The 12,160-nt window shown below is 36.8% G+C and overlaps 1 long non-coding RNA gene and 1 pseudogene across 1 annotated transcript in view; both read right to left on the bottom strand.

Annotated features, from left to right (window-relative positions):
- The window catches only part of LOC133859193 (uncharacterized), an 894-nt gene extending 652 nt beyond the window's left edge, over nt 1-242 (bottom strand). Inside the window, exon 1 of the long non-coding RNA XR_009898718.1 lies at nt 21-242. This is a non-coding gene — a long non-coding RNA (uncharacterized LOC133859193). The remainder of the gene's footprint in view (nt 1-20) is intronic.
- Nucleotides 243-7,990: 7,748 nt separating this feature from the next.
- Nucleotides 7,991-12,124, bottom strand: LOC133860451 (isoprenylcysteine alpha-carbonyl methylesterase ICME-like; annotated as a pseudogene).
- Between the last annotated feature and the right edge of the window lie 36 nt (nt 12,125-12,160).

Here is a 12,160-nt window from a genome sequence, read left to right as displayed (position 1 = left end):
GCGTGCATGAGTGAGCTCACCAGATAATTGTCTAGCTAAAATGGAAGAAGGAAGGAAAAGTGTGGACGCCAAGAGAAGGGAGATTATAAGTAGAGTGGACTTCATTTCGGGAGTTGATAGTGCAATTAAACCTTCTCTACGCTGCTCTTATTTATAGACCATATATGCATATCCAACTGTAATCAATGGATTGATATGATGGATACACTAGAAAACAAGCCAAGTGAAGTAGGATACGTACAGGAAATTACAAAATAAAAAAAAAGAAAAAAAAAAAAAAAGGAGTGGGATATATATATAGTTGAAAAGTCTTACACAGAAAGCAGACCACATAAAATAATTAAAATAACAAGTACAAATTTGTAGATGGAGACTAAAATTTAATCCATTTTGAATAATAATTGCGCAGCCATAGCCTATCTGTATGTGTAATATTCACCACCACCAGGGTCTATGCAGAGAATACTTAATTATCTTATCATCTTGAGACACAGAAAGATATTGGCTTCAGAGAAGCATCTTATTCGGAGAATGAGGGACTAAAGGTAGAGACATGTTCGATCTACTCTTTCTTTCTTTTTTGTGTGTAAGTACTGGATCCCTTTTCATGGCAAGCTTGCATGGCGCAATGGGTGGGAATTAAGTAGTAAGTAGAATTTACACAAACCAGCTTGACTTTACAATTTATATATAAATCCTAAAAATTTCTAATTAAGAATCATAGAAAGTAGAAGAATAACTCTCTAAAGCGTAATTCTTATATATTGATAAAACTGATCATATATTAATTACAACACACTGGACAGCCAAGTAGTCCTTATTATTCTTAATTAACTAGAAGTTAGGAACAAAGTTAAATTAAAACATATAGGAACCACACATGTTGGGAGATATACACTCGTTATAAAAACAATTGATAAAAAAAAAAATGGTGCGTAGAATATATTGATCACATTATTTGGTTTAAAATTTTAATTAGCTTATAAGTAAGGCTGGATATTGATTAAATCGGTGATATAATTAAACACAATTTCTATTTTCTACGAACTCCCACCACCGATAAATTCGGTAAGTTGGAAAAAATACTTGGGTAAATTTTCGAGGATACATGAGAGAATGGGAAAAAAAGGTACAATATTTTGTCTCTTCAATCCCTAAATTACACTTGAACAAAATTTCAACATAACTATCTTGTAACGTGGATCAAGCAGAACTGCCATATAAAACAATTGATTAATCTTCTCAAAGTCCCTCTAAACACTTATCATGCATATTTCGTTTTCATTCTCTTGGCCTCATATTACTCAACAAAGAATTGTTACTTTTAGAATATATACTCTGTCAAACGTTTATGAACATTAAAGAGTTGTTGGAAATACAAGTTGAAGATCGATGATCGAGTATGATTATGAGGAACCAAATATTTCATTAACGTGACATATATCAATAAAAACACTCTCACTCTCCTAATCTTGTTTATGAGAGAGAGATTCAAATTTGACTATTTCAATTATTAGAACACATTGATTGAAAACACTCAAGAATTATTTCACTATATATGCAAACACATAGAGTTCGGTCGATCAGTCAGCCGAACAAGCCAAAAATGATGTTGATGTGTAAAACACGTACATGCAGGAAATTTCCAGAAAACGAAATTACGATATAATTGAAAAGGAAAAGAAACACAAAATTAAGTGAAAACTTCACCTTCAAACCCCACGTTGATGCTGAAATAAACAGGAAATTTCATTGCAAGGCACCGATCGATTCTATGGGCCCATGTCAATGCCAAAAGGTGTCATCACCTCAATTGAATCTTTTAAATATATATATATATATATATATATATATATATATATATATATATATATATATATATATATATATATATATATATATATATATATATATATATATATTGACTCTCAAGTCAATGAGAATGAGGAATATTGACTCATTCAAGCAATGTGTAAAATCAAGCAACAGGTTGAGTTTAGGGTCCTCGAAACAGTTTTTACGAAGGGGAAAATGAAATTGGCCTTCCAAATCAATGAGGGCCACACCACGATCGCTGGAATCCGGCAATTTAATATCAAAATTTGAGACTTTTGGCGGTAGATTCGATCTACCAACAAACTTCGATGCTCGGCAGTTGTAGATTCTCACAAACGTGTGTGCAAGGACAAATAATCACTACAAAAAACAGTGCATTTAGTGGCGTGTCTACAGTAAGTTACTGTTTGACACTTCACTAATTAGTGGCGTGTTATATTTTAACACCTCACTAAAATGATTAGTGGCATGTCGGAAATAAAGGCCACTAAATTAGTGGCGTGTTGACATCAGCACGCCACAATTTTGTGGCGCGTCTAACGGACACGCCACAATTTTGTGGCGCGTCTGACTGACACGCCACAGAAATTGTGGCGTGTTCACTGGACGCGCCACAAAATTGTGGCGTGCCAGTCAGACACGCCACAATTTTGTGGCGTGTCAGAAACTGACACGCCACAAATTTTCATAGAACCGCGCAAAAACGCGCGGTTCTCCCATGTAAGCACGAAACCTGCAGGCAATATTTTGCTTCCTCTCACTCTACTCTCTCTCTCTCTCTCCCTCTCTCTCCCTCTCTCTCTCATCTGAGCTATCGCCGGCCGCCGCATCCCACCGCCGATCAGGTATGCATCTCCTCTCTCTCTCTCTCTCCCTCTCAATATCTCTCTTTAGCTCTCTCTCTCTCTCTCTCTCTCTCTCTCTCTCTTTAGCTCTCTCTCACTCTCTCTCTCTCTCTCATCTCTAGCTCTCCGCCCAGCTAGACGACGGCCACCACCGACGCCGCCCATTCCCGGCCGCCCAAGATCACCCCTGCCCAAGGTTAGTATTTTCGTTTTTATTACTTGGTGCATTTATTTTGGCCTCTATTGTTTGGGGTTTTTGTTGGGGTTTTTGCCCAAGATCAGTGCATTCAGTGGCTTGATTCTTTTCTATAAATTATCAGTTTATTTAGAAACTTTAACTTATGTTAACACACAGAGCGACCCTACGCACACACAGAGCGACCCTACGCACACAGAGGCAGGGTACAGACCACTGTTCGCAGATGATCACTCAGGATATCAATACAACATGCCGGATAATACATTTGACCATCTGCCTCATATGCAGCAGACAGTGAGCCAGTTAGAGGCGTGTTCCCCTGGTCACGTGGCGCGGCTATTTGACTACAGTTTATCGGGTTCTCATGATACCGAGACACATCTTCCAGACTATAGTGAGACACAAGCTCCAGAGGGCCTGCATGATGCACAACCCGCGGAGGGCCTGCATGATGCACAGCCCGAGGATGAGCTTGCTACACAAGTGCTGGGCGCATATCAGGTCCGAACGATAAGTAAGTACATATTTTTATAAATTTAAAGGATATATACGTATTTATTGTTTTGTATTTTATATTCATTTTGAAATAATTAACATCGATATCTATTACTGTTATAGGTACTAATCCGGATGGCAGCACTTCCTTTGAAGTTATGACCATTACAGACCCGCACAAGGCATGGGAGATCCCCGCGGGGAAGAGGGTCGTGATGGATTATAATCAAGGCTGGCAACCCGTGGGATTTAGCGCCAACAAATTTAGACGGCAAACCGGGAAGCTAATAAGGAGCGGGAACTATGTGCATCTACGGGACGACTGGGCGCATGTACCGGCTCGTACAAAGGAGGATATATGGGAAGCCCTGATGGTAAGTGGGCTTTTTTACATACCACTAAACCTTTTTTTTTTCTTTTTTCTTTTTTATTTTTATTTATCAATTTTCAACTTGTGTAGGTGGACTTTTACATCCCGCCAAGTTGTGATTTACGAAAAGTAAAACGAGATGCATTTCGGGATATGGGTGTAAAGCTTAAGAATTGGAGACACAGTACAAAAATGAACCTAGGCATTCAACGGGGCGATACTCCTGAGACAATACGAGCAAGAGTAGGGGCAAGAAAACTCTCCAACTACCACCCCGAGGACTTGGATGCGTTAATGAATAAATGGTGTGACGAGGAGTATCAGGTTAGTCATGAATTATATTAGTATTTTGTGTCGTTTCATTAATTTCATTTAGTTGTGTTAGTGTTTACATAATAAGAATGTTAATTGTGTAGGAGTATGCTGACCATATGAAGCAATTACGAGCATTGCAAAATACTCCTCATTGCACGGGGACCAAAAGTTACGCGAGATTGTCACACGAAGAAGTATGTGCACCAATTTATCACGTACTAAACATTGTATATATAAACATGTATTATAATGTTTTATTCTTTTGACAGACTGTCAAGGATGGCATTCCTCCTACACGAGCACAATCGTACATAAAATCTCACACGAGGAAGGATGGAAGCTATCCAAATGATATAGTAAAAGAGAGATGTGTATGCTATTCACCTTTCATATACTATTCACCTTTCATATATTGTTTTACTTATATGTGTGATTAATTATTTACGATGCACATTAGTTTGACACACCAACATTTATACGACATGCAGGAGAGGATGGCGATGCTAATGCCAACTGACTCTGCCGAATCGTCAAGCATAACACAAGGAAGGACACGCTGGAGACATGACGATGCGTACGCCCAGGCGCTCGGCAATAAGCCGGAGTACGCCGGCAGAGTTCGGCAGGTTGGGCCAAATGTTTGGCCTGTGCGGGGGTCCATACGCTCATACCATACACCATCACAGTCACGTTCACAAAATCAAGGGCAGACCGTCTTTTCGCAAGAAATGTTTGCTTCTGAGATGGAGAGAGTACTCGAGGCTGAGCGGGCACAACAAGCTTCTGAGATCGAGAGAGTACTTGAGGCTGAGCGGGCACGGCACAAGTTACAAATGGATGAGGTGTTGGCAGCACAATCTCAGATTATGTCCCGTTTTAGCCAAATGGAGTCATTGTGGCGCCAGTCAGCATCCATGCCCGGAGTCTCTCATGATATCGCAGTTCCAGACAAAAATTCTGCACATCGTATGAATGTATCATCTGTTGATAGCAGATCAGGTAATAATTAATGAATTTCTTTTTCGTGGTATGATTACGTCTGTTTAAATTCACTTTGTTGAATGCTTAGGACTTGATATGATTTGATCATATTGTTTGTTAACTATATTTGTTTTATCATTCGCAGATCCTACGGAAAATGCTGTGCAGTTACCCGATCATGAAAATCTTGCTGACGATTGATATTGGGTAACATTTAGGTTTATTTTAGTTAGCAAATATGCACTTGCTTTTTTTGGAATGATTTTTTTGTAGTTTAGGGTGAACATTACAAATGTCTTCATAGTTTAGGGTGGATGACTGCAATTAATCTTATATTATTCTATTTAACTTAGCAAATATTATTCTCTCTTTGTGGTAATGATCCTCTAACATACTTATATTGTAGGTTAATGTCAGTGTGTTTGTACTTAATGTTAGTTTGTTTCCTTAAGAAATAGGTTTTTATCTCTCTGAGCTTCATTTCTGTTGCTGTTCCAAACTGTTATGGTCTTGACCTGAAAACCCTTCCTTATTGCATTGACTACATTATGATGATTAAGGGCAAGTTTATAAAATTAAATCTTGACATTAGTTATTCTTGGCACGGTATTTTTTTTTCCTCAATTCACATCTCACTGGTGGTTCTCTTGAAAATGATCCACAATTTTCTTCTCTATTTTATCAAACGAAATATTAATAGGATATTGTGTTGCAGGTTCTTTTGTACTGGAGGGAGTAGATGTAACTGGATATTGAGGTCATGTGCTGAATTATTTCTTGGTAGTTTAAATTTATTGTATTTTTTTGTAGTTTAAATTTATTGTATCTGAATCGACTTGTTTGTTGGCATTGTTTTGTTCTTGCAGGCGCTATCTGTCATACAGCTTAACACATATTTCTCGAGATGGCAATCCTGCTGATATTTATTTAACGAATCCCATGATGTCCCTTCTTTTGTCTGGTGCAGTAGATTTTCCTGTCACTTTTTGGTATCAATCTAGGACAAAGATTGATTGTATATTTTATTTGTTGTAAGTTTTAGGGTATGTATTGATGGATTGTGTTTTGATACAGAATTGTGTTGATGGATTGTAGGGTATGTATTGATGGATTGTGTTTTGATACAGAATTTCGGATTTGGATTGTATGGTATATTGGTATGTTTATGCAGGTTTTTTGGATTTGGTTTATTGAATTTACAATTTTCTTTTTTTTAAAAAAAAAAATTCTTTAATTAGTGGCGTGTCAGTTAGACACGCCACTATAGACAGACACGCCATATATAGTGGCGTGTCTGTCTGACACGCCACAAATTAGTGGCGTGTCATACAGACACGCCACTATATATATAGTGGCGTGTCTATCTGACACGCCACAAATTAGTGGCGTGTCTAACTGACACGCCACTAATTTGTGGCGCGTCAGTTAATGACACGCCACAAAGTCAGAAATACTGACTAATTGATTAGTGACCTTCTAAAAAGGCCACTAATCACATGCCACTAATGTTTAGTGGCGTTTTAGGGTGACTGAAAGGCCACTAAAAGCCAGTCACAAACCACTTCAATTTTTGTAGTGAATTTAAATTCGAAAAACGATTTACGGTTTTACAATTTTCAAAACCGTAAATCGTTTTCTAAAAATTAAAAAGGCTTTTACTGTCAAACTGAAAATAATTTTCGTTGACCATTATTTTTGTCCTTACCAAACACCGTAAAATGTCGAAATCATTTTACGCTGGAACAAACGGAGCATTAGATAAAGAAATTACCAAAATTGAGGGTGACACCATATCCCACATGCCTACGTAGCCAATATTTTTTTATTTTTTTTTTTGCCCTAATCGAATAAGAGAAAGCGGGTTACAAGGAATTGAACAACCATAAAAGAGTAGGCACCCCAATAACTAAGTCCAAATGAAAAATGGAGTACAAGAATAAAAATAAACAACAGGCAAGAATACCATTCATGATTTCAAATGAACCATAAACAAGTTGTACCTTTCTAAAGGCCGCACAAAGATTGAAAGTATGAAACCCCACTTGCACAATAATCACCATGGGACCAGTCTCAAGGTCTAGCCCAATCCCGCAATTATCCGGTGCATGTGAGAATAGGAAACAAATGAAAAAAAAAAAAAAAAAAAAAAAAAAGGGTGGATAACTTCCACCTCCCACTACTGATAAAGTCGGTAACGCAAAAATACTTTTGACTTTTTCAGACTTAGGAGAATTTTCGGCATTCACCATTACCACCAAGTCGATGGCAGTGGTGGTTGGTAGGCGGAACTGAGCATGCAAAGCTTTATTCAAGTTTCTTTGGGCCCGGTTTGAATTTTTTTTGGGCCTAATTTGAAGTTTTTGGGTCAAATTTAAACATATTTAGGCCTAGCGTTTTTTTTTTTTTTATTATTTTTTTTTTATTTTAGGCTCTGCTAGAAGGTTTTTTTGGGGTCAAATTTAAAGGTTTTGAACCTTGGAGGCTTTTAGAAAACTATAGCCTTGTTTGGAAGCATACTCTAATGGATTTGTTCTTTTTCTTTTTTTCTTTTTTTTTTTTTTTAACAAATTCATACGCAAATTGGGAGTTTGGTTATGTGGGAAAAAAAAAAAAAAACCCCACAATTGACCTTAATTTTTTGGCTTAAATATATTTAAGCCCCTAACTAACAGTCATTTTCAAAAAAGCACCACAAACTAGTATGTGTGACACTTAGATACATCAAACTACAATTTTGTTGCAATTTAACCACTTTTCTACTTGCTGCTTGTAGACAGGAGAAAATTATTTTCGACAATGTCGGATCAGTACGCATAATAGTTGTTAAAAACTTTGGGTTTCGACCCGAACTTCTTGGTGAGAATGTTTATGTTTGTCAAATCACACAACTAAAGAAGTTAAAGTCAAAGGGTCCGTTCATTTTATGAAAACATATCAGAACCACCACGGTGGGGAGAAAGATGAAATGACTTCAATTTGTTAGTTTGTAAATGCAGAACATTTATTTACTTCAGAAAAAGCTTTAATAATTTGACATTCGACAGGCCAGTCTGAGACTTATCTGCTAAATACATTAAGGAAAAGAACAAACTCTCTCCTTGTAATTAATCACTCGAAATTTACCACAAAAAGGAATAACAAAATCACCCAAAGAAAAAGAACTGTTCTCCTAAAGAGAACACAGAATGGACAAAAGTAACAAAGGTATCTGAATTAAGTTTTTATAAACTTAGAGAACTATAAGGTCTAGAAGGGGCTGATCTCGCGAGCCATACGTAACAAAAACTCGGGAACAAGGCTTCTTCTTGGAGGGGCCACTGCATCCTTGGCAAGAGCTTCCTTATCACCAGCATGTATGTCGGCAACTATATGGTCAAACAGTTCATCTTTGCCTCCTCTCAAAGGATCCTGCATATAACGAAAAAGTAGAGGGTTGCTTGGAAGGACAAAGCTTCATATGGTATGTATGAATTCTAATGGTCTATACCAAATTTGCTTTTAGGAGTTTGAGATATTGTTATTTGAAAATTTGGAAACATTGGTGCGTATACCACTTTGGAAAATAAATTATAAGGCAATGCATAAAGTCTGATCAGAGGTTAAAGCTAAAGTAATAGTAACAACCTTACAAGAAGATATCCGAGACATCACTTACTTGAAGAAACAAATCTGTATGTGTTTTTCCCTCGAACAGAATTAGCGTTACTTGAGCTCCTGCCCTTTGAAGAGCATCTGCAAAAGTTTTACTGCAAATGGAAAGAAGGATTAAGAAACATTGAAGTTCCATGGAATGATGGAAGGGACTTTCTCTCTACTTCCCACAATCTTCACTATACACCACTCTGAGCCCACTTTTGTCATAAGGCGTGGCGTGGAATTAACTCAACTTCATCATACCAAATCTTTCAGGATTAGTGAATAATATTAGACAGGAAAGGGACAGTTATAAATGGCATGGATATTTTTATATGAGGCTTAATATGTCATTTATTCACTCCAATTATTCATCATTTACGGATCATTTCTTTCATGCTTTCAGAAATATGAACATAGTAAGTATCAAACATAAGGACAGTATTTTTTTTATCCATGTGCACAATATCCAAGTAATTTTCAATTCTATTTTTTTTTTTTTTATTTCACATTACTTATTTTTTTTACTTACATGCTTCTTTATTTCATTATTCTTATCACATTATTATTACTTTCATGATCATCATCACGTTACAGATATAATTTGAAGAGGAACGGAGGAAAAGATGGGTTCTTAAGACAAATATGTGAAATTTCAATTTTATCCTTCAAAAAATTTGAAGTCGGGCATAATGGTAAAAGTATATCTTTATTTTTCTCATTCCTTCCTCTTTTATTTCCTTTCCACCACATGAGGAAAAGGTGGATTCCCCTTACTTCCCCACTCTTTCCCCCTCCTCTCCCCTCCTTTTCATCCCTCCCACTTTCCACCCGTCTTTTTTCTTTTTTATAGGTACGTCACTCATGAACTCAATGGGTCTTAAACCCACCACCTCACCCTCCATAGTTCCCCTTATTATTTATAGAGTAGGTGTTATTTGTGCCATTTGAGCTAAAGCTTATTGGCTACTTTCCATTCCTCCTACCAAACATGGTTAGAGCGCATGCAGAATTTATTTCAGGGAGATTCTAACCTGGCATCTGATGGTATGGAATAATCTGAGGTTCCATGGAAAAGAGTAATAGGAGGCAGGTGAGAAACAGCATCTCTAATGCTTGGATCCTGTATCATAACTTCAGGAGAAAATCGCTGCAATGATTGTTCACCTTCCATAATGCTGTAATTACCAATTACAACAAAATATATCTAAGGTGATAAAAAATAATAATAATAATTAAAAAAAAAAAGAAAAAAAAAAAAAAGAAAAAGAAAAAGATAACTGTATGCCTATCTATTCCCAGCAAAATATTGGGCAAGTACCTTAAGAAAATGGAGCTATAGAGGCCTAGTTTGTGGAGGTGATCAACTAAATTAAGTAAATTGTACCTGCTCAAAGAATTTCCTGGGGAAAATAATCAAAGTATGAACCAAAGTGCTGCATCCACCATTAGATTGACAAACATGATACAGATGCAACGTACAGAATCTGTTCTAGTATATCTTCTCAACAACATAAAACCATCAAGCCATCTTTCAACTTTCTCCAAAAAATTCATAAAGATCTTGCATCCTTAAAATAGGAAAGCAAAAAGAATCCCATCAGCCTTGTACTGATAGGGAACAGGTGCCAGTGGGGTGGCATGGGAAATTGTTTGATTTAAAGATGCAGACCATTTAGTATAAGTTACTGTCATGAGAATTACAGAAGTTTGTTTTTGTCTTGCCTGCTATTACTTAAATTGAATCTATTCTGTGAAGCCTCCATTAATTGATGCATCAAGCTTGTCATGCTTTCTGAACTTTATGATGATACTAAAATATATATATGGTATCTTTTGGCAAAAACGAATATGATGGTATCTACTCTTAGAACTAGACCTCACACCTATAATAAGCACATAGCAACTTAGCATAATCAAGGACCTAAATAGTGTCCATGTACCATATGACGGTCAACAATTTCCCTCTTCTAATAAAAAACAAGTAATCATTCTATCCAAACGGGGTACACTTGCATTCCAAAACACTAAATACACTAATCCAAAAATACACTAAATGCATTGAAAGTTTCTCATTCATTAAAAAAAAAAATACACATTGTTTCCTTCCCATTTTTGTACTTTCTATAAGACTATATAGAGTTTCGAGTGAAACTAGGCCAACAGCTTACAGATTTTAACTTGAACAATCATACATTCCATCTTCCAATGATATAACACATTCAAGGATAAGAGGTGGTACCGCATTCTCTTTCCCGTTACGCATACCACAAGGATCCGCACATTCTAAGTAACTTAAGATAGTCATGATTAACAATAACATGTATAGCATGCGTGTGGCACCTCTTTGAAAATCTGAAGGCCTTCCTTTACTACACTATCTCCAATAATCAAAAAGCACAGTAACTAAAGAGTATATTTGCTATACTACAGGTCCACAAAAGAAACTCAAAGCTGTGCAATAGGAAAAACAGATTTCACAGAGCTGCAGTTCCAAACTCTGGCACACGGTAATTGAGAAGGCAAATTGGTAGATGTTCAGTTGGTCCATCCATGCGCCATTAGTATGGGAACACTAAAAGCTATGGGCAGCATTCCATATCTGCAAAAGGCAGGCCAAGGGGCATATAGCTTACTATTTCCAGGATTTGAGTGAGAACCGATTTATGATTCATGGTACTGAGAAGACATCAACAACCAGTGACCAAAATTTGGTAAAAGCACCAGTGGACAGAGTCCCATTCTCTCATGAACCTAATACTCTCATTATCAACAAGTTCCAAAGCTAGATGTTTCTGGTCTGGGTTCACAAAAGGTTAAACCCCAGGGATGATCCATACAATCATTAACAAATATCCACTAGTAAATGGTGAACTGCTCAAAAAGGCTATGGATTTAACATATTAGATCATCTGACAGGCCCTGATCAGATTCAACAAACTTCCACGAGATTCACAACAAAAGGAACAGATAAAAATTTACCCTCCAGATAAACCAAAATAAGCTTTTAGTTGAGAGACACTCCAAGAAATACTCTCTCCTTTTCCAGATTCAGATTCTTTGATTGCTTGCTCCACGAGAGCACAAGCAGAAATGTGTGCACCAGCCGATTGCCCCCATTAGATATATCCTACCCAAATATGGACAAAAAGATCAATGGCATGGTTTGAAGATGAGATGAGAAATTCCAGAAACAAAGAAATTAGTTTGTCACCTGTTAGGGTCACCCCCATATTCTGCTATGTGATTGCAGACAAATGAGATTCCCTGAGAAGAATCTTTTATCATATCACTAATAGTCCCCTGAGGAAAATTTCTGCATGCATATATAATTTGTCAGGGTAGATAACATACACGAAGTAACCATAATAAATATAACAATTAAATAGAATTTACCATTCAAGATAGATGCTTGAGTAATTGGACAACAAACTCTAACACAAGAAGCATCTTTAATGCAATGGAAAATATGCTTAAGTTATACCA

Source organism: Alnus glutinosa, chromosome 2 (genome assembly GCF_958979055.1).
Source record: "Alnus glutinosa chromosome 2, dhAlnGlut1.1, whole genome shotgun sequence".
Taxonomy (NCBI): Eukaryota; Viridiplantae; Streptophyta; class Magnoliopsida; order Fagales; family Betulaceae; genus Alnus; species Alnus glutinosa.
This window is presented reverse-complemented; position numbering and strand designations above follow the sequence as displayed.